Source organism: Ambystoma mexicanum, chromosome 1p (assembly GCF_040938575.1).
Source record: "Ambystoma mexicanum isolate Mex_15411 chromosome 1p, UKY_AmexF1_1, whole genome shotgun sequence".
In the NCBI taxonomy this organism is placed as follows: domain Eukaryota; kingdom Metazoa; phylum Chordata; class Amphibia; order Caudata; family Ambystomatidae; genus Ambystoma; species Ambystoma mexicanum.
The window spans coordinates 1,474,828,450-1,474,849,652 of NC_090921.1; the positions used below are offsets into that span (position 1 = coordinate 1,474,828,450).

Sequence of the window (21,203 nt, forward strand, 5' to 3'; positions counted from 1 at the left end):
CAGTTTGAAGATAATTGTCATATTCATGAATTTCCTTCAGATCACATGTAGTTTTTCTTTAGGTTGTTGTGAGGATAAGGGTTTTATGTGTGAATGAGTTAGGCATTTTTTTTCCAAGGGAAGAAAAAATCCCCCTGCAACTGGCCTCCCTCTTATGGTCCAGTCAGAAATATGACTCTCAGCTGGCCGGTTAGCTCAGTTGGTTAGAGCGTGGTGCTAATAACGCCAAGGTCACGGGTTCGATCCCCATATTGGCCACTTTGTCATTTTGGGAAATATTTCTGCAGAAGGATGAGATTGATGCAGAATTGGCACTCACAGCTTTAGAGTTACTAACACAAGATTGCTGTTTTGTTGGAAGCAGCTGTGCATACATAGTCACGGGTCAGTACTGCTGCGGACATAACCAATGTTGTGAGGATAAGGGTTGTATTTGTGAATGAGTTAGGCATTTTCTTTCAAGGAAAGAAAACTCCCCCCTGCAACTGGCCTCCCTCTTATGGTCCAGTCAGAAATATGCCTCTCAGCTGGCCGGTTAGCTCAGTTGGTTAGAGCGTGGCGCCAAGGTCACGGGTTCGATCCCCGTATTGGCCACTTTGTCATTTTGGGAAATATTTCTGCAGAAGGATGAGATTGATGCAGAATTGGCACTCACAGCTTTAGAGTTACTAACTGTAGGGTATTTTGTGGAGATTTGGGGCCTGACGGTATTTTATTACCGCTGAGAAATAACTTAGCAATAATCACTCTTTGTATTCAGATTTGGCCATGTGCAACAATAATACAATGGACATGCATTATTTCAGCACCCAGACCTGCATATTTGGTATACGTGGTTGGTGGTATTTTGGTGAGCATAATTCCCTTGTTTTATTTGTGGCCCCAATGTCCAGAATCCCTTATCTTCGCTTAGATTTTTCGTGTGATCACTAGAGAGACCTCAGACCTGCATTCTAGGGAAACCACAATTTCCAGGGATAGTGTTGGTGCGCCACCATGGGCAAACTCACTGACTTATTTACGACAGAGAGCTATATGTGGTAGTCTTGTGGTAATTTCCACTACCTTATATACGGTAGGGAGCTATGTTCAGAGAGTCTCTCTTCCCGTTGGCTCATGTACCTCCAACAAGTTATACTACAGTCACTCACAATTATTCATACTGATTCTGACATACACACATCTGTCTTAAAATGACCATTGCACTGTTTAAAAATCTCCCCACATCATTGGCATTGTAATGGTAAATAGAAAATAAACCACCCGTCTGTTTTCAAATATTTTCTGTATTATAAAATTTGCATTTAGACATAATCTCATTCTTTACAGCAATAAAAGGGAACAATCAAAGCATTTTCAATGACACACTGCAATTATAGTGGCGGAGAACAGAACTTAAATTGCAACATTAGCACTTGATTAAGACACGCACGGGACTTTCATTTTTCTACCCTGACTGCATACTTTCGTGCACACACACAGCTCCCCCAGTTAGGTAATTACCCTATCTGTTTAGAGAATTCTCTCTGTGAATGTGGCTCTCTTGGCTTAACTCCAACGAAAAGGGACGCTTGCCTTCTCAAGCCGGGGTCATTGCCTGGAATTCTCAGCTTTTTCAGATAGGACAGCCTCTGCCAGTGGAAATGTAATTCTTTCAGCTTTCCCCAGTCTCGACTGCAGCAGGACACCCCCACAGCCAGGTCTTCTCCCCAGTAGTGCAGAAAGATGTCTGCCTGTCTTTTTCCCTGCTACTGCCCACTAAAACTTTCCTCTCAGCCCTCTTTATGACGTGTTCCAATGAAATCCATCATCTCTCATCCTCCTACTTTTAAACAATAGCTTCGCTTATACATTTGCAATTGTTGCAAATCTGACTTCCTTCCTCCTGCAGTTACTGTGCACAACAACACGGATAATCATGCAGAGAAGAGAGGAAAAATCTGCACACTCATTTAACTGGTTTTCAAAATATGCCTAATTCTGCAGTAGAGAACACATTTTATTAGTGAGTTATAATAAAATAAGGTTTTATTAGTCAGGTTAATGGTTAATATGTTAGCTGTTAATTTTCAAATGTGTCTCTAGCAATATAGGCATTTCAGGTGAAAAATAGTGTGCATATTTTTAAATGAACACGTGTGCTTTTAACTGTAAAAATAGCTTTGCATCTTATATGTTAAAATCGTTTTTTGACTGAATAGTCTGTCTTTCCTTGTTAATCTGTTAACCCATATAGCAATGCACCGCACCCTTGTGGTGGTGCTGCAAAAAAAAAAATGCTACTTGTGCAGTAGTGCTGTAATGCTACTTGTGCAGTAGCGCTGTAATGCTACTTGTGCAGTAACATGCCAAATATCCTTACATATACCCTCCTTTTGTTTTTAGAACTTGGCTATAATCCAAGCCAATCTCTAAAAACAACTTGTTTTTAGAACTTGGCTATAACCCAAGCCAATCTCCAAAAACAACTTGTACTTTCTTTTTCTCTTAAAATGCATGTGTATTGGGATATCTTTCTCTTCCTGACGTAGTCAGTAAAATCAGTAACATTTTCATTTTTACTGATATCACAATCAACCATCCACCCATGATTAGCACCAGGATAGCCAAACCCACTATTGAGCGTTCCCCCCAGGTTCCCCAATTAAATCTTTCCACTTCTATTATGCCCAGATTACTAATTGTAATATTGTTTTTTCGCAAATTCATTTTCATAACATGTCTTTCTTTGTGATTCAATAAATATTCCACATCTGGATCTATTGGAAAAGTATCCCTTTGAAAAAAATCGATATTTTCCACTTGGCTTTCCCAAACATCATTTGTTACATGGAACAATGTTAATCCCCCAATTGACACAATTGCATCCTTTGGAACCTGTAAATAAAAAACATTATATTTTACCTGTTTAACCACGTATGTTCCATGGTTTAAATGTACTACCGTCATGTTCTTTAAACAGGTACTGACCAACCATTTACCTCTGACCATCTTAGCCTGTGCCATTTCTTCACTCCCCATATTACTAATAATCACTTCACATCCCTCTGATATACTTGGGTCAGATTTCAATCCACAAATAGCATCTGTGGCATCAGGAACAAACGGTTTACCTGGACACATATAATTTTGTTCTTTAAATGTTACACATGTTTCCAGGTTTGGTATTAAATAAACTTCAGGTTCCCATGACTGAAATGCCACCACTTCTGGAGTCTTAATCTTAATGAATTTGTCCTCTTGCCAAAATCCCACGTTGTGTACCCACTTCGTTTGATAAATAAGTTCAGGGGCTACAAATGGGATGCATAGCAAAAATCCGATCTCTAGTCTTTCCAAGTCCACATATAACGGCATTGCATTCCCCATTTCGAATGCAATTCTTATCTGTATAAGGTCAATTTCCCTCCTGGTCAATCTTTCTATCATTTGCCGAATGATATCCTGCGAAACAAAATACAAGGGAATATGTCCTTGAATCAATTGTGAAACTGCAGTTTGAACTTCTCTCATATAATTCGTTAATAGTCTATCAACAGGACTCATTATGTTCAATATTTCATTTAAAGTTCTGTCATGCTTAAGTATTATTTTAGTCGCCCGTTGCATCACATCCGCTTGTTCATTTAGAATGATTGCAGTTTCATTTATGAATCTTACTTGTTCATCCAGTCCCCCTCTAATTCCATCTAATGTCTTTTGTATTATTTCTAGGTCAATACTCAGTTGTTGTGCTTTAGTACTCAGTGTTCCTACCGAAATAGAATTGGCTGTTGATATTGTAGTACCTATTATTGCCCCAATTATAGACATTACCATTGATATCGCGAGCATCACCGCACCTCTCTTTCCTCTCTTCTTCTTAATGTCTGCTGAATTCACGAATGTTTTTTCCAATTGCATTAATATATCTCTTATTGACTGCTTAGCGTCCTCTTTTCTTATTTCCAGCCACTCTTTAGTCTGTTCAATCTTAATTCCGGTATTGTTCAAATGTTTTTCAATCAAAATCTCAGGATTCAATGGTATGTAGATATTTTGGAAAATCATCCTTCTATCACTCATGATGAATCCTGGTGCTTCTTCTACCGCGATACCAGATGCTGGTCCAGGTTCAATGACAACCTGTGCTTCTGAATTCTTGAAGATCCCTCCAAATATCACTATCGTTAAACATGTCATCGGTATCATCTTCAATGCTGATCGCTTTGTAGCCTTGGTCTTCACCCCTCTTTGGGGCTTTCCCGGAATCCGTCCTCGAGGTCTCCAGGACTCCATCGTCTCCCGTGGCCTCTGGTCCCGGAACCTCCGATCAAATAATGTTAATCGTCTAAATCAAAATAGAAAATAAACAGATTAAGTACATAGCACAATACTAACTTCATCCTTTTGCCAAAAATAAAACATACTTGGTAAAAATACTTCGTTTTTTTTTTTTTTTTTTCTGAAATTAAACACAAGTTAAAAGAAAACAAACACATATAAAACAGCATTCAATATTTAATACACTTTCTCTCTGCACACCAACCACGAGCTTCCGTTATATGTGCATTTATTTATTTATTTATTTATTTATTTATTTATTTATTTATTTATATTATATATTTTCACATATATTACAGTGTTTATGTGCCATCCTAACAATCAACTTTTTTTTAACTTCTTTGTCACTGCCTCCTGATCACACCCATTTATTTTCTCAAGGGACTCTATCCGTTTCCACATGCTCAAGCTGCCTGATCTCATGTCTGGGATGGCATGGTTTGATTTGATTTACATGGACAAACTGCTCTATTGCTGTTTCACCTTCATTTTTCAAAATTTTATACACTACAGGAGAGACTTTATCTATAATTCGAAATGGCCCCTGCCAGGCTGCCAGAAATTTAGAATTTTTCTGTTTACTTTTTCCAAAATGAAACTTGTACACCTGATCCCCTACATTGTATTCCTTTACTGATGTCTTTTTGTCATAATATGACTTAGCACTGTCAGCAGCTCTTTCCAGATTTCTCTGCACAAAAGCAAATGCATGTTGCAAATGCCTCCTCAGTTCATCAATATATTCATGAACTGTGGATGCACTCACTAGAGTTTGCTCATGTGTTCTGTATAGTAGGTGTTGTGGTAACACCATTTTCCTACCTGTTAAGACCTCATGGGGGCTAACACCTGTTGCTTTGGCAGGAGTCGACCTGATTGCCATCAAAACCAATGGTAAACGCAAATCCCAGCTGGAACCTGCTTCTGCCACAAATTTCTTTAAAATGTCCACAACAGACCTATTGCTTCTTTCAACTGTACCTGAAGACGCCGCCCGATATGCGATATGTAGTTTCCTTTTTACACCTAGTATTTGCCATACCTTACTCATTAGAGTACTTGTGAAATGACTTCCTCTGTCTGACTCAATTCTTTGTGGCAACCCAAACCTTGAGAACACATGGTTCACCAGCAATGTGGCTGCTGTTTGCGCACTACAATCTGGTGCGGGAATGCACTCAATCCATTTTGACATCAAACATACCACACTCAAAATATAGCGGTGTCCCCTGCTCGACCTTTTTAAAGGACCTACATAGTCTATTTGCAAATCTGACCATGGGAGAGTTAGGCCTCTTTTCATCAATGGTGCTCTATGCATTGGTGAAGCAGGTTTAAATTGGGCGCATACTAGACATCCTCTAGTATATAATTCCACATCTTGGGACATATGTGGCCAGTAAGCATAATCTTTTAGTATTTCTAATGTCTTTTGTGAACCTCTATGGCCTGCAGTTATGGCATCGTGTGCATGGTGTAGCATTAGTCCTCTGAATGAAAGGGGTACTACCCACTGTATTTGCCCTGTTATGGACTCTCTAATCATGAGCCCATCCTGTAATCTAATTCGTGTTTTGTTCTTTAATAACACCCTCAACTCTTCTTTTCCCATACAATCATTTTCTGTTAAAGGATTTTTTTCAGGATCTATCAAATGATTATAATAGATTCCCAAAATTTGATCATTCTTTTGTGCCTCAATCAAATCTTGGTCTGGCGTGTCATGACTCCACTGCACCACCGGTTGATCTACCTCCTTTGGTGCTTTAGAACGTGTGACTGCATCAATTTGTATTTCACCCATTAAATAATCAATAGGTAGCAATTCTCCCATCACAGCCCCAATCTTAGCCAGATGGTCTGCCTTATCATTTCCCTCCTTATCCTCTCCTGGTGTTTTTAAATGCCCACGAATTTTTCTCCAGTATATTGTTAAATTATTTTCTGACACCAATTTGTCTATGGCTTGTATCATTTTTCCATGTTTAAGTGGCTTTTTGTTGTATGTAACCATGCCTCTTGCTTTCCAACCAGGCAAATACTCCACAAAGCCATTCCGTGCATAGTCAGAATCAGTCACCAGGACAATTTCACTGAACTTTTTATCAACTGCAGTAGCAATTGCTTTATAGATGGCTGCCAATTCCGCTACCTGACTGCTCCTATCTCCAATCCTCATCCCTATACTAGGAACGCCTTCACATTTCAACCAGACATTTCCTATTCCTGCCACTAATTGTTTATTACTGTCATTTTCAATGTGAAAAGCACAACCATCCACATATACAGTTGGCAAATCCTTGCATGTTTTTTCATCAAAAGCTTTGTGTGGTGATTGTTCAAACTCCTGCAAACTAGCTTCCACACCCATTTCATTTGTTATTTGTTCAGCTGCACAGTCATGTAAGTCAGCTAACCCTTGAGCAATTGGGCTCTTTTTATTTTGTCCATATCTTACTTCTACGGGAAAACCTTGTAATGCCAGCGTCCATGAAGTGATTCTGGATTGCGCTAGATTGCCTGATCTAATTCTTTTACTCTCTAAAAATTGCAAAGGTTGATGATTTGTTTCAATAATCACCTTTTCTCCCTGAACAATGGGGCGGAAATGTTGTAGCGCCCACACAGTGGTTAATAGGGCCTTTTCGCATTCATTAAATTTCATTTCAACTTGGGAAAATGCCTTACTTGCATATGCAATGGTTTTGTGATTCAAATCGTGTTTTTGTGATAACACTGCTGACATACAATGTTCAGAAAAGCCTATTTCTATAAAGAAATCCCTGTCCTTTATGGGGTATGCTAAACATGGTGCCTTTACAAGACATTCCTTCAATCTAGCCACTGCATCAGACTGCTCTCTTCCCCATTTCCAGGGAGTATTTAGTTTAAGCAGTTTAGTCAATGGTTGAGTGATTTCTGCATAATTCTCAATGAACTTTCTGTTATAGCCTGTCATCCCTAATAAACTTTTTACTCCTTTCACATTTTTAGGATCTTTTAATCTTTGTATGGCCTCTATTTTCTTCCTTTGTGGATTTAGCCCATGTTCAGTCACTTCATGCCCTAGAAAGTTCACTTTTTTCTTGCACCATTGTGCTTTTTGCAAAGATACTTTGGCGCCTGCTTTCTGCAATTGGCCAAGCACATGTCTTATTTCATCAAAATGGCTTTTAAGGTTTTCATTTTTTATCAAGACATCATCCACATAAACTATTGTCCCTCTTTCCGCTGCATCCGGCATGGCCTTTCTCAAAAATATGCCAAATTCACTCCCACTATTGATGTACCCGAACGGAGCTCTAAGCCAGGCATATTGAGTCCTGTCAAATGTAAAGGAAAATAGGTGTTGTATCTCCTCTGCCAATGGCACACACCAATATCCAGATGTGAGATCTAACGTGGTAAATACATTTGAACCATGTATCTGAGCTAGGCCCTGATCAATGAATGGTAGTGGCCATCTAGATACTGGTACTCTTTTATTTAACTCTCTTAAGTCTGCACACAGCCGCCATTGACCATTTGGCTTTAACACACCTAAAATAGGCGTATTGGATGTGCTATGAATGGGCCTAATTATTCCCCGTGATTCCAAATTTTTAATAATCTCTGCCAATGATTCTAAACATGCCAGCGGTAGTCTATACTGGCGTACAAACACTGGATTTCTGCTACAACCTTCTGGTAGTGTGGCCACATGTAAATCAGTTAAACCACAATCATAAGCATCTTTTGCAAATACATCCTTAAACTCCATAAATATTTCCCTCAGATTGCGTCGATCCTCATCGCTGTTACATGCATCCGCTAAGGAGATCTGCTCTTCTACCATTCTGGAAAATTCTGGAAACTCTTCTGGTAAAGGAATCTCAGCGCTTTCCTCTAACTGTGTGGCTGTGTCTTTTTGTAGAGCTGCCACTTTCAAATATTTTGGCAGATCAGCTTCCACTTCAATGGGCTGATTTCCTGTTTCATTTTCATTTAAATTAAATATTATGCAATCCTCTTGATGGCAGCACACTGTCTCATTTGCATCATAAGGATACACAGAATGAATTTTAAATATTCCTTTGGGCTGAGAGTCCAGGTGTTCTGGTAACTCGCCCCTGGCATCTACATATTTTTCAGGAATATTCCCAATCACCATGTTATTTAAATCTGCCGTATAATGTGATTTTTGTATGGCCATTCCTAATGGGGAGTTTTCCTCTAAATGAACGTCCTGACAACCTTTATTATTTACCATGATTTTTACAGATCCCTCACCAATGTCTACCAATGGAATGTATTCATAATCCAGGCCTTGCTGTTTTATGGATTCATTCAGGCATACAAATGCATCAGAGCCTTTCATCTGCTGTCCATTTTTGCATTTCAGTGTTATTGCAAACTGTTTTGTAAATGCAGGAACAATAGTATTTTTCCTCATCTGTAATTCGACTGCATAAGGAACTAGTTGTGCACAATGATAAGCCCTTCTTTTGTCTCCAAATTCAGGCGCCGGCCCACCTAGGCGTGACCATATTTTTTGATTAAGGAAATCTAACACCATACACATTCTGTGCATGATGTCATTGCCCATGTAAAATTCATTTTGTGCTCCACTCACTATCCATACATTATGGTAAATTGCTTTCTGCCCAATGCTAATTTTAAGCATGCATCTGCCTGTAATTCGGTTTTCAAAGTCTGGACTGTCCAACCCAGAAACATATTGGTTTTTAATCCTAAATTTTGGGATTTCTTCCCTCTCCATAATTTTTTGCAACAATTTCTCATTAATGAAACTCCTTTCATGTTCAAGCGCTAAAGTGGCTTTTATTGTTTTAAGATAATCATTTATACCAGCGTGAACCCATGGTTGCTCATCTTCCATGTGTATCTCTGCCAGAGTGGTAATGTGTTTTTCTGAATCTGTTTTAGGAACAATATTCTGTTTGCATGTATTCTCTTTTAAATAGAAACGTAATGTGTGTTCGTCTATGGCAGTCTGCCAATCTTTCCTTGGGTCCAAGTATATTTGTACAGGTAGTTTTTCATTGTCGCTCTGATCTTTGTCTTGACACCTTAATATAACAGTGACACTAGGTATGCAGCTATTCTGGAGATATACCTCCACAGCATCATTTGTTTTGGCAATGGTGTGACATTCTTTTATATTGCTGTTTTGTGATTTTAGTTTCTTAGGCCTCAATGGTTTTTTGGTTAAGGACCACAGCACTCCATTCACCCCATCTATGAGAGGAGACAATCTTTTCAGGCAATCTGTCCCCATCAGAAATGGAATTTCACAAATAGATGTGATCAATACCTCTTGTTTCATTCTGTGCTTTCCTATTTTTATGTCAACCTCAGTTACACCTATGATGGGCACCTCCTCCCCATTAAAGTTATGCACTGGGCCTTGATTTGCCTTCACTGTGATCTGACTCTGTGGAGGCCTCCCTTCATTGATACTCTTTACCAGCTCCTTGGACATAATTGTGGCCTGTGCGCCAGTGTCAATCATAGCAAAGGTGTGGCATTTTTCTTCTACAGTGATGGGTGCATAATATCTGTCCTCAACTTCCTCTAATACACATAAGAAATGTGAATTCTTACTGATTTCAGGGCTCACCTTTCTCAGGTCTTTTTCACTTTTGGCTAAGCACATTGGTAAATGAAAAGACATTTTTCCCTCCTTTTTACCCATTTCTGTGCGAGATATTTTATTCATTTCTCCATGTTCAGAGGTTTTTTGGAGTGTGGCCACCGTTCGCCCATCCATCTGGGTAACATCAGAGACCACATTACAACCTTCCAACTGAACATGTGTCACAACATCATTCAGCAATTTGTCATTTTTTAATTCTGTGCATTTGTGATCATTTAGTGTAATACCAGCCCTTTCAGCCTCTTCAAAAATATGTGGCTCAAAGAATTTTTCAGGTGATTGACTTGTACCCTCCTTGTGAGTATTTCCTTTTTCTGTCTGTGTTTGGTAATTGTTTTGCTTGCCCAGGGAAGGAGCTATGGCATCCCCACTTACTCCCTGTTCACTGGTATTCCCCATGCATGAGTCATTTTTCTTAAATCTGTCCCTTTGTTCTTTTGGAATTCCTAATGTTTCTTTTTCATTTGTGCAAATCCTTACTGTTTTATTTAGCTCTAAGTTAAACCGTACCTCTTTTTTAGAAGTATTTGCACTTTCTGTCACAATTTCATTTACTGGTACTTTCATTTTTAATCCATTAGACATCTCAGAGTCGTTATGCAAAATTATATCAGAGCTATCTGTCATTTTGGCACTGCAGTTATCATGAGTACTTAGTCACTTTTCGGAAGCCCCCCGGTCATTGCTATGGCCATCAGCCCCCTCTTTGGAAGGTTGTTTTTGCGCTGTATAGAGCTTTCCTATTTGCTCAGCTAACATTTTCACTTGGGCCTCAAGGCATTGGAACCTTTCCACCTCTCTAGGATCCTCTTTCTGTGGCCTAGGTCGATATTGGTTGTTTTCCCCCTGATTGGATCTATTCTGATACCTCTCAGGTGATTGATACCGGTTGGGATGGTTTCTGAACTCTTGATTCATTTGTGGAGGGGAGCGGGTTGCACCCATCCTTTGATTATAGTCCCCTGGTGGGGAATCATTGTACTGGCGTGGACTGTAGTTCACGTTTTGCTTCATGTCCTGTTTCTCAGATTGTGGGTACTGGCCCCTATATTGATTTCCATTATCAGTAAATCGATCCACATATCGGGGCCTATCCTGATTACCATATATCATGGTGCTGGGATCAAATCTGCTCTGTGTCCCCAATGACTGGTAGGGACCATCATTTCTTTGATCTTGATTTTGTCTCTGATTATTGTTCATACCTGCCATATCAGACCGGTATCTTACCCGGGGTCTATCTCCTAAATATCTAGGGCTGATGTAGCTCTCCCTATTACTAGGATCATGTGATTGGAATATTGGTACAGTAAATGGCGATCTTTGTTGATTACCCCTTTGTTCAGGTGTCACATTATTTTTACCTTGGCTTTGAGCAGACTCAAGGGACATTTTGGCTGACCTGATTTCCATTACTGTGGCTGAGGGTTCTTTAGATTTAGGCCTAGTATCTTTCATTTTATCACTTTCTCTACCCTGACAATAGAGTACCTCATATAGCTTGGTGCTTTGATGTACAATCCATTCAAGGGACTTGTCACGGTCAAATTCACGGACCAATTGGGATATAATGTCTTTCTGTAGCCCATAGAAGTATGCGGTTTTAAACTCATTGGAATTTGAGTCAAAAGATACATCAAAGCGAGAGAATGCTCTTTTTAAGTCTTGTAAAAATTGGCGAGGTGATGTATTAGGTCCAGCAGTAATAGTGTACGCAACTTTCTTTGCCTCCTGCAATGACTGAAAAGGAGAAAAATGGCGCCTAATTTCTTTTTCAAACTCCAGCCATGTCATATTCTGCTGTTCATTTAATCCCCTTATGATGCTGGCCGTCGGGGCATCTAAAGTTAAATGAAAATATTGTCTGTACTGTTCCTTAGGTATCTGGAGCGCTTTAAAAATGTCATGCACCGCTTCTAAGTGATCCTCAATGCAGCATTCACCTCCCTTTTTAAATGGTTTGATCAGGGCTTTAATGGATTTCATTATTTTTATGGGGCTACTTGTTGCAATGCATGGAATTGCACTATTTTGTGATTCAATCCTGTTTTCAGGTGTATGAGATTGGTGGCTGCCCCCAATGGGAGTATCAAATCCCCCAAGGGCGCTGCAACCAAGTTCAGTCACCGGCCCAGTCACTGGGGCACTAGCTCTTTGGGCAGAGCTAGAATTCACCTCCACTCCATTGAATGTGGTGCCCTGCCGCCTCTCCTGGGACCTGGGAATGCACATTTGCTGTTCTAAGTCCTTACACTTTTTAAGGAGTCTGTTGGCTTCATCATGCAAATAATTATTTTCATCACTCATTTTATTAATTGCCTCCTGCATATCGCACATTTGCATTTGGCATTCATTGAACTCTTTACTTCTCTTGTCTCTTTCTTGGATCATTTTAATCATTTCTTGTTCTACACTCTGGAGATCACCTTCTTTTTCGCAATGTTCTTTTTGTAAAATCTGCATTTCTGAAACAACCTCATCTTTATCCTGCCTAATGTGATCCACTAAGGCTTTTAAGTGTGTCAATTCTTGCTCACTATCTTCAAATTGTTTCTTGTTTTTGGATAACTGAGTATCAAAGTCTCTGCATTTTAATTGCATGTCTTTTTGGCATACATCCAATTCTGCTCTCAACATTTCCTGATTTTTACTTGCCCCATCTAATTCAGTCTTTAACCTGTTAATTAGCTGAGTATCATTCTCTTGCATTCGCAGTGACTTGTTTAAAATAAACCATATTTTGCCGCATAGCCGTATTAAACAGTCTTTCTCTGCACTTTTATCGGCTGCATTCAATAATCTTGTAAGGCAGACCTGAATTATGCTGCCTTCTGCAAAAATATTGTCTAGTTTTTCTTTCTGCACCTCACCCTGAATGCGGTTACTCCATTCTAAGGTACTGTTCGAAGACCAATTCCCATGTGCAAATAACTTTGCCTCTAAATATTGCACTAGATCTGAGAATGTGGTTTCCCTTTGTGACATTCTGAAATTCGTTTCTAGTGGCACACTGCTATTATAAAATGGGTTCCCTTTAATGTGCAAATGGCAGTGTGAGACACGCTTGCCACGCCCAGTAGGTACTCTATGATCACTTTCCCGGCCAACGCACCATAAATATGTAGGGTATTTTGTGGAGATTTGGGGCCTGACGGTATTTTATTACCGCTGAGAAATAACTTAGCAATAATCACTCTTTGTATTCAGATTTGGCCATGTGCAACAATAATACAATGGACATGCATTATTTCAGCACCCAGACCTGCATATTTGGTATACGTGGTTGGTGGTATTTTGGTGAGCATAATTCCCTTGTTTTATTTGTGGCCCCAATGTCCAGAATCCCTTATCTTCGCTTAGATTTTTCGTGTGATCACTAGAGAGACCTCAGACCTGCATTCTAGGGAAACCACAATTTCCAGGGATAGTGTTGGTGCGCCACCATGGGCAAACTCACTGACTTATTTACGACAGAGAGCTATATGTGGTAGTCTTGTGGTAATTTCCACTACCTTATATACGGTAGGGAGCTATGTTCAGAGAGTCTCTCTTCCCGTTGGCTCATGTACCTCCAACAAGTTATACTACAGTCACTCACAATTATTCATACTGATTCTGACATACACACATCTGTCTTAAAATGACCATTGCACTGTTTAAAAATCTCCCCACATCATTGGCATTGTAATGGTAAATAGAAAATAAACCACCCGTCTGTTTTCAAATATTTTCTGTATTATAAAATTTGCATTTAGACATAATCTCATTCTTTACAGCAATAAAAGGGAACAATCAAAGCATTTTCAATGACACACTGCAATTATAGTGGCGGAGAACAGAACTTAAATTGCAACATTAGCACTTGATTAAGACACGCACGGGACTTTCATTTTTCTACCCTGACTGCATACTTTCGTGCACACACACAGCTCCCCCAGTTAGGTAATTACCCTATCTGTTTAGAGAATTCTCTCTGTGAATGTGGCTCTCTTGGCTTAACTCCAACGAAAAGGGACGCTTGCCTTCTCAAGCCGGGGTCATTGCCTGGAATTCTCAGCTTTTTCAGATAGGACAGCCTCTGCCAGTGGAAATGTAATTCTTTCAGCTTTCCCCAGTCTCGACTGCAGCAGGACACCCCCACAGCCAGGTCTTCTCCCCAGTAGTGCAGAAAGATGTCTGCCTGTCTTTTTCCCTGCTACTGCCCACTAAAACTTTCCTCTCAGCCCTCTTTATGACGTGTTCCAATGAAATCCATCATCTCTCATCCTCCTACTTTTAAACAATAGCTTCGCTTATACATTTGCAATTGTTGCAAATCTGACTTCCTTCCTCCTGCAGTTACTGTGCACAACAACACGGATAATCATGCAGAGAAGAGAGGAAAAATCTGCACACTCATTTAACTGGTTTTCAAAATATGCCTAATTCTGCAGTAGAGAACACATTTTATTAGTGAGTTATAATAAAATAAGGTTTTATTAGTCAGGTTAATGGTTAATATGTTAGCTGTTAATTTTCAAATGTGTCTCTAGCAATATAGGCATTTCAGGTGAAAAATAGTGTGCATATTTTTAAATGAACACGTGTGCTTTTAACTGTAAAAATAGCTTTGCATCTTATATGTTAAAATCGTTTTTTGACTGAATAGTCTGTCTTTCCTTGTTAATCTGTTAACCCATATAGCAATGCACCGCACCCTTGTGGTGGTGCTGCAAAAAAAAAAATGCTACTTGTGCAGTAGTGCTGTAATGCTACTTGTGCAGTAGCGCTGTAATGCTACTTGTGCAGTAACATGCCAAATATCCTTACATAACACAAGATTGCTGTTTTGTTGGAAGCAGCTGTGCATACATAGTCACGGGTCAGTACTGCTGCGGACATAACCAATGTTGTGAGGATAAGGGTTGTATTTGTGAATGAGTTAGGCATTTTCTTTCAAGGAAAGAAAACTCCCCCCTGCAACTGGCCTCCCTCCTATGCTCCAGTCAGAAGCATACTTTTTCTGACTGAGCATGGTGCTAATCACGCCAAGTTAGCGAATTTGATCCCAGTATTGGCCACTTTGTCAATTTGGGAAAAATGTCTGCAGAAGCATTAGATTGATGCAGAATTCCCACCCACAGCTTTAGATTTACTATGACAAGTTTGCTGTTTTGTTGGAAGCAGCAGTCCATAAATGGTCACAGGTCAGTACTGCTGTGGGAAATGACCAATGAGATGCATTTAACCTTCTTTGTCGCAGTACTACTTAAATGTGATGCAGGCCACAATTCAGTTTGAAGATAATTGTAATATTCATGAATTTCCTTCAGATCACATGGAGTTTTTCTTTAGGTTGTTGTGAGGATAAGGGTTGTCTGTGTGAATGAGTTAGGCATTTCTTTTCCAAGGGAAGAAAAAATCCCCCTGCAACTGGCCTCCCTCTTATGCTCCAGTTAGAAATATGCCTGTTAGCTCAGTTGGTTAGAGCGTGGTGCTAATAACGCCAAGGTCACGGGTTCGATCCCCGTATTGGCCACTTTGTCATTTTGGGAAATATTTCTGCAGAAGCATGAGATTGATGCAGAATTGGCACTCACAGCTTTAGAGTTACTAACACAAGATTGCTGTTTTGTTGGAAGCAGCTGTGCATACATAGTCACGGGTCAGTACTGCTGCGGACATAACCAATGTTGTTGTGAGGATAAGGGTTGTATTTGTGAATGAGTTAGGCATTTTCTTTCAAGGGAAGAAAACTCCCCCCTGCAACTGGCCTCCCTCCTATGCTCCAGTCAGAAGGCTTACTTTTTCTGACTGAGCATGGTGCTAATCACGCCAAGTTAGCAAATTTGATCCCAGTATTGGCCACTTTGTCAATTTGGGAAATATTTCTGCAGAAGGATGAGATTGATGCAGAATTGGCACTCACAGCTTTAGAGTTACTAACACAAGATTGCTGTTTTGTTGGAAGCAGCTCTGCATACATAGTCACGGGTCAGTACTACTGCGGACATAACCAATGTTGTTGTGAGGATAAGGGTTGTATTTGTGAATGAGTTAGGCATTTTCTTTCAAGGGAAGAAAACTCCCCCCTGCAACTGGCCTCCCTCCTATGCTCCAGTCAGAAGGCATACTTTTTCTGACTGAGCATGGTGCTAATCACGCCAAGTTAGCGAATTTGATCCCAGTATTGGCCACTTTGTCAATTTGGGAAATATTTCTGCAGAAGCATGAGATTGATGCAGAATTCCCACCCACAGCTTTAGATTTACTATGACAAGTTTGCTGTTTTGTTGGAAGCAGCAGTCCATAAATGGTCACAGGTCAGTACTGCTGTGGGAAATGACCAATGAGATGCATTTAACCTTCTTTGTCCCAGTTCTACTTAAATGTGATGCAGGATACAAGTCAGTTTGAAGATAATTGTCATATTCATGAATTTCCTTCAGATCACATGTAGTTTTTCTTTAGGTTGTTGTGAGGATAAGGGTTTTATGTGTGAATGAGTTAGGCATTTTTTTCCAAGGGAAAAGGACTCTCAGCTGGCCGGTTAGCTCAGTTGGTTAGAGCGTGGTGCTAATAACGCCAAGGTCACGGGTTCGATCCCCGTATTGGCCACTTTGTCATTTTGGGAAATATTTCTGCAGAAGGATGAGATTGATGCAGAATTGGCACTCACAGCTTTAGAGTTACTAACACAAGATTGCTGTTTTGTTGGAAGCAGCTGTGCATACATAGTCACGGGTCAGTACTGCTGCGGACATAACCAATGTTGTTGTGAGGATAAGGGTTGTATTTGTGAATGAGTTAGGCATTTTCTTTCAAGGGAAGGAAACTCCCCCCTGCAACTGGCCTCCCTCCTATGCTCCAGTCAGAAGGCTTACTTTTTCTGACTGAGCATGGTGCTAATCACGCCAAGTTAGCGAATTTGATCCCAGTATTGGCCACTTTGTCAATTTGGGAAATATTTCTGCAGAAGGATGAGATTGATGCAGAATTGGCACTCACAGCTTTAGAGTTACTAACACAAGATTGCTGTTTTGTTGGAAGCAGCTGTGCATACATAGTCACGGATCAGTACTACTGCGGACATAACCAATGTTGTTGTGAGGATAAGGGTTGTATTTGTGAATGAGTTAGGCATTTTCTTTCAAGGGAAGAAAATCCCCCCTGCAACTGGCCTCCCTCCTATGCTCCAGTCAGAAGGCATACTTTTTCTGACTGAGCATGGTGCTAATCACGCCAAGTTAGCGAATTTGATCCCAGTATTGGCCACTTTGTCAATTTGGGAAATATTTCTGAAGAAGCATGAGATTGATGCAGAATTCCCACCCACAGCTTTAGATTTACTATGACAAGTTTGCTGTTTTGTTGGAAGCAGCAGTCCATAAATGGTCACAGGTCAGTACTGCTGTGGGAAATGACCAATGAGATGCATTTAACCTTCTTTGTCCCAGTTCTACTTAAATGTGATGCAGGATACAAGTCAGTTTGAAGATAATTGTCATATTCATGAATTTCCTTCAGATCACATGTAGTTTTTCTTTAGGTTGTTGTGAGGATAAGGGTTTTATGTGTGAATGAGTTAGGCATTTTTTTCCAAGGGAAAAAGACTCTCAGCTGGCCGGTTAGCTCAGTTGGTTAGAGCGTGGTGCTAATAACGCCAAGGTCACGGGTTCGATCCCCGTATTGGCCACTTTGTCATTTTGGGAAATATTTCTGCAGAAGGATGAGATTGATGCAGAATTGGCACTCACAGCTTTAGAGTTACTAACACAAGATTGCTGTTTTGTTGGAAGCAGCTGTGCATACATAGTCACGGGTCAGTACTGCTGCGGACATAACCAATGTTGTTGTGAGGATAAGGGTTGTATTTGTGAATGAGTTAGGCATTTTCTTTCAAAGGAAGAAAACTCCCCCCTGCAACTGGCCTCCCTCCTATGCTCCAGTCAGAAGGCATACTTTTTCTGACTGAGCATGGTGCTAATCAAGCCAAGTTAGCGAATTTGATCCCAGTATTGGCCACTTTGTCAATTTGGGAAATATTTCTGTAGAAGCATGTGATTGATGCAGAATTCCCACCCACAGCTTTAGATTTACTATGACTAGTTTGCTGTTTTGTTGGAAGCAGCAGTCCATAAATGGTCACAGGTCAGTACTGCTGTGGGAAATGACCAATGAGATGCATTTAACCTTCTTTGTCCCAGTTCTACTTAAATGTGATGCAGGCTACAAGTCAGTTTGAAGATAATTGTCATATTCATGAATTTCCTTCAGATCACATGTAGTTTTTCTTTAGGTTGTTGTGAGGATAAGGGTTTTATGTGTGAATGAGTTAGGCATTTTTTTTCCAAGGGAAGAAAAAATCCCCCTGCAACTGGCCTCCCTCTTATGGTCCAGTCAGAAATATTCCTCTCAGCTGGCCGGTTAGCTCAGTTGGTTAGAGCGTGGTGCTAATAACACCAAGGTCACGGGTTCGATCCCCGTATTGGCCACTTTGTCATTTTGGGAAATATTTCTGCAGAAGGATGAGATTGATGCAGAATTGGCACTCACAGCTTTAGAGTTACTAACACAAGATTGCTGTTTTGTTGGAAGCAGCTGTGCATATATAGTCACGGGTCAGTACTGCTGCGGACATAACCAATGTTGTTGTGAGGATAAGGGTTGTATTTGTGAATGAGTTAGGCATTTTCTTTCAAGGAAAGAAAACTCCCCCCTGCAACTGGCCTCCCTCCTATGCTCCAGTCAGAAACATACTTTTTCTGACTGAGCATGGTGCTAATCACGCCAAGTTAGCGAATTTGATCCCAGTATTGGCCACTTTGTCAATTTGGGAAAAATGTCTGCAGAAGCATTAGATTGATGCAGAATTCCCACCCACAGCTTTAGATTTACTATGACAAGTTTGCTGTTTTGTTGGAAGCAGCAGTCCATAAATGGTCACAGGTCAGTACTGCTGTGGGAAATGACCAATGAGATGCATTTAACCTTCTTTGTCGCAGTACTACTTAAATGTGATGCAGGCCACAAGTCAGTTTGAAGATAATTGTAATATTCATGAATTTCCTTCAGATCACATGGAGTTTTTCTTTAGGTTGTTGTGAGGATAAGGGTTGTCTGTGTGAATGAGTTAGGCATTTTTTTTCCAAGGGAAGAAAAACTCCCCCTGCAACTGGCCTCCCTCTTATGCTCCAGTTAGAAATATGCCTCTCAGCTGGCTGGTTAGCTCAGTTGGTTAGAGCGTGGTGCTAATAACGCCAAGGTCACGGGTTGGCCACTTTGTCATTTTGGGAAATATTTCTGCAGAAGCATGAGATTGATGCAGAATTGGCACTCACAGCTTTAGAGTTACTAACACAAGATTGCTGTTTTGTTGGAAGCAGCTGTGCATACATAGTCACGGGTCAGTACTGCTGCGGACATAACCAATGTTGTTGTGAGGATAAGGGTTGTATTTGTGAATGAGTTAGGCATTTTCTTTCAAGGGAAGAAAACTCCCCCCTGCAACTGGCCTCCCTCCTATGCTCCAGTCAGAAGGCTTACTTTTTCTGACTGAGCATGGTGCTAATCACGCCAAGTTAGCAAATTTGATCCCAGTATTGGCCACTTTGTCAATTTGGGAAATATTTCTGCAGAAGGATGAGATTGATGCAGAATTGGCACTCACAGCTTTAGAGTTTACTAACACAAGATTGCTGTTTTGTTGGAAGCAGCTCTGCATACATAGTCACGGTTCAGTACTACTGCGGACATAACCAATGTTGTTGTGAGGATAAGGGTTGTATTTGTGAATGAGTTAGGCATTTTCTTTCAAGGGAAGAAAACTCCCCCCTGCAACTGGCCTCCCTCCTATGCTCCAGTCAGAAGGCATACTTTTTCTGACTGAGCATGGTGCTAATCACGCCAAGTTAGCGAATTTGATCCCAGTATTGGCCACTTTGTCAATTTGGGAAATATTTCTGCAGAAGCATGAGATTGATGCAGAATTCCCACCCACAGCTTTAGATTTACTATGACAAGTTTGCTGTTTTGTTGGAAGCAGCAGTCCATAAATGGTCACAGGTCAGTACTGCTGTGGGAAATGACCAATGAGATGCATTTAACCTTCTTTGTCCCAGTTCTACTTAAATGTGATGCAGGATACAAGTCAGTTTGAAGATAATTGTCATATTCATGAATTTCCTTCAGATCACATGTAGTTTTTCTTTAGGTTGTTGTGAGGATAAGGGTTTTATGTGTGAATGAGTTAGGCATTTTTTTCCAAGGGAAAAAGACTCTCAGCTGGCCGGTTAGCTCAGTTGGTTAGAGCGTGGTGCTAATAACGCCAAGGTCACGGGTTCGATCCCCGTATTGGCCACTTTGTCATTTTGGGAAATATTTCTGCAGAAGGATGAGATTGATGCAGAATTGGCACTCACAGCTTTAGAGTTACTAACACAAGATTGCTGTTTTGTTGGAAGCAGCTGTGCATACATAGTCACGGGTCAGTACTGCTGCGGACATAACCAATGTTGTTGTGAGGATAAGGGTTGTATTTGTGAATGAGTTAGGCATTTTCTTTCAAAGGAAGAAAACTCCCCCCTGCAACTGGCCTCCCTCCTATGCTCCAGTCAGAAGGCATACTTTTTCTGACTGAGCATGGTTCTAATCAAGCCAAGTTAGCGAATTTGATCCCAGTATTGGCCACTTTGTCAATTTGGGAAATATTTCTGCAGAAGCATGAGATTGATGCAGAATTCCCACCCACAGCTTTAGATTTACTATGACAAGTTTGCTGTTTTGTTGGAAGCAGCAGTCCATAAATGGTCACAGGTCAGTACTGCTGTGGGAAATGACCAATGAGATGCATTTAACCTTCTTTGTCCCAGTTCTACTTAAACGTGATGCAGGCTACAAGTCAGTTTGAAGATAAATGTCATATTCATGAATTTCCTTCAGATCACATGTAGTTTTTCTTTAGGTTGTTGTGAGGATAAGGGTTGTCTTTGTGAATGAGTTAGGCATTTTTTTTCCAAGGGAAGAAAAAATCCCCCTGCAACTGGCCTCCCTCTTATGCTCCAGTTAGAAATATATCTCTCAGCTGGCAGGTTAGCTCAGTTGGTTAGAGCGTGGTGCTAATAACGCCAAGGTCACGGGTTCGATCCCTGTATTGGCCACTTTGTCATTTTGGGAAATATTTCTGCAGAAGGATGAGATTGATGCAGAATTGGCACTCACAGCTTTAGAGTTACTAACACAAGAT

The 21,203-nt window shown here is 40.4% G+C and overlaps 6 non-coding genes across 6 annotated transcripts; all 6 read left to right on the forward strand.

Moving 5' to 3' along the window:
- Positions 1 to 184: 184 nt before the first annotated feature.
- Positions 185 to 258, forward strand: TRNAI-AAU (transfer RNA isoleucine (anticodon AAU)). Its single transcript has one exon. It is a non-coding gene; the product is annotated as a tRNA-Ile (tRNA).
- A 15,165-nt stretch (positions 259 to 15,423) lies between these two features.
- Positions 15,424 to 15,497, forward strand: TRNAI-AAU (transfer RNA isoleucine (anticodon AAU)). The gene has a single exon. It is a non-coding gene; the product is annotated as a tRNA-Ile (tRNA).
- Positions 15,498 to 16,502: 1,005 nt separating this feature from the next.
- On the forward strand, positions 16,503 to 16,576 carry TRNAI-AAU (transfer RNA isoleucine (anticodon AAU)). The gene has a single exon. It is a non-coding gene; the product is annotated as a tRNA-Ile (tRNA).
- Positions 16,577 to 17,580: 1,004 nt separating this feature from the next.
- On the forward strand, positions 17,581 to 17,654 carry TRNAI-AAU (transfer RNA isoleucine (anticodon AAU)). The gene has a single exon. It is a non-coding gene; the product is annotated as a tRNA-Ile (tRNA).
- A 725-nt stretch (positions 17,655 to 18,379) lies between these two features.
- On the forward strand, positions 18,380 to 18,453 carry TRNAI-AAU (transfer RNA isoleucine (anticodon AAU)). Its single transcript has one exon. It is a non-coding gene; the product is annotated as a tRNA-Ile (tRNA).
- A 1,791-nt stretch (positions 18,454 to 20,244) lies between these two features.
- Positions 20,245 to 20,318, forward strand: TRNAI-AAU (transfer RNA isoleucine (anticodon AAU)). The gene has a single exon. It is a non-coding gene; the product is annotated as a tRNA-Ile (tRNA).
- The last annotated feature ends 885 nt before the right edge of the window (positions 20,319 to 21,203 follow it).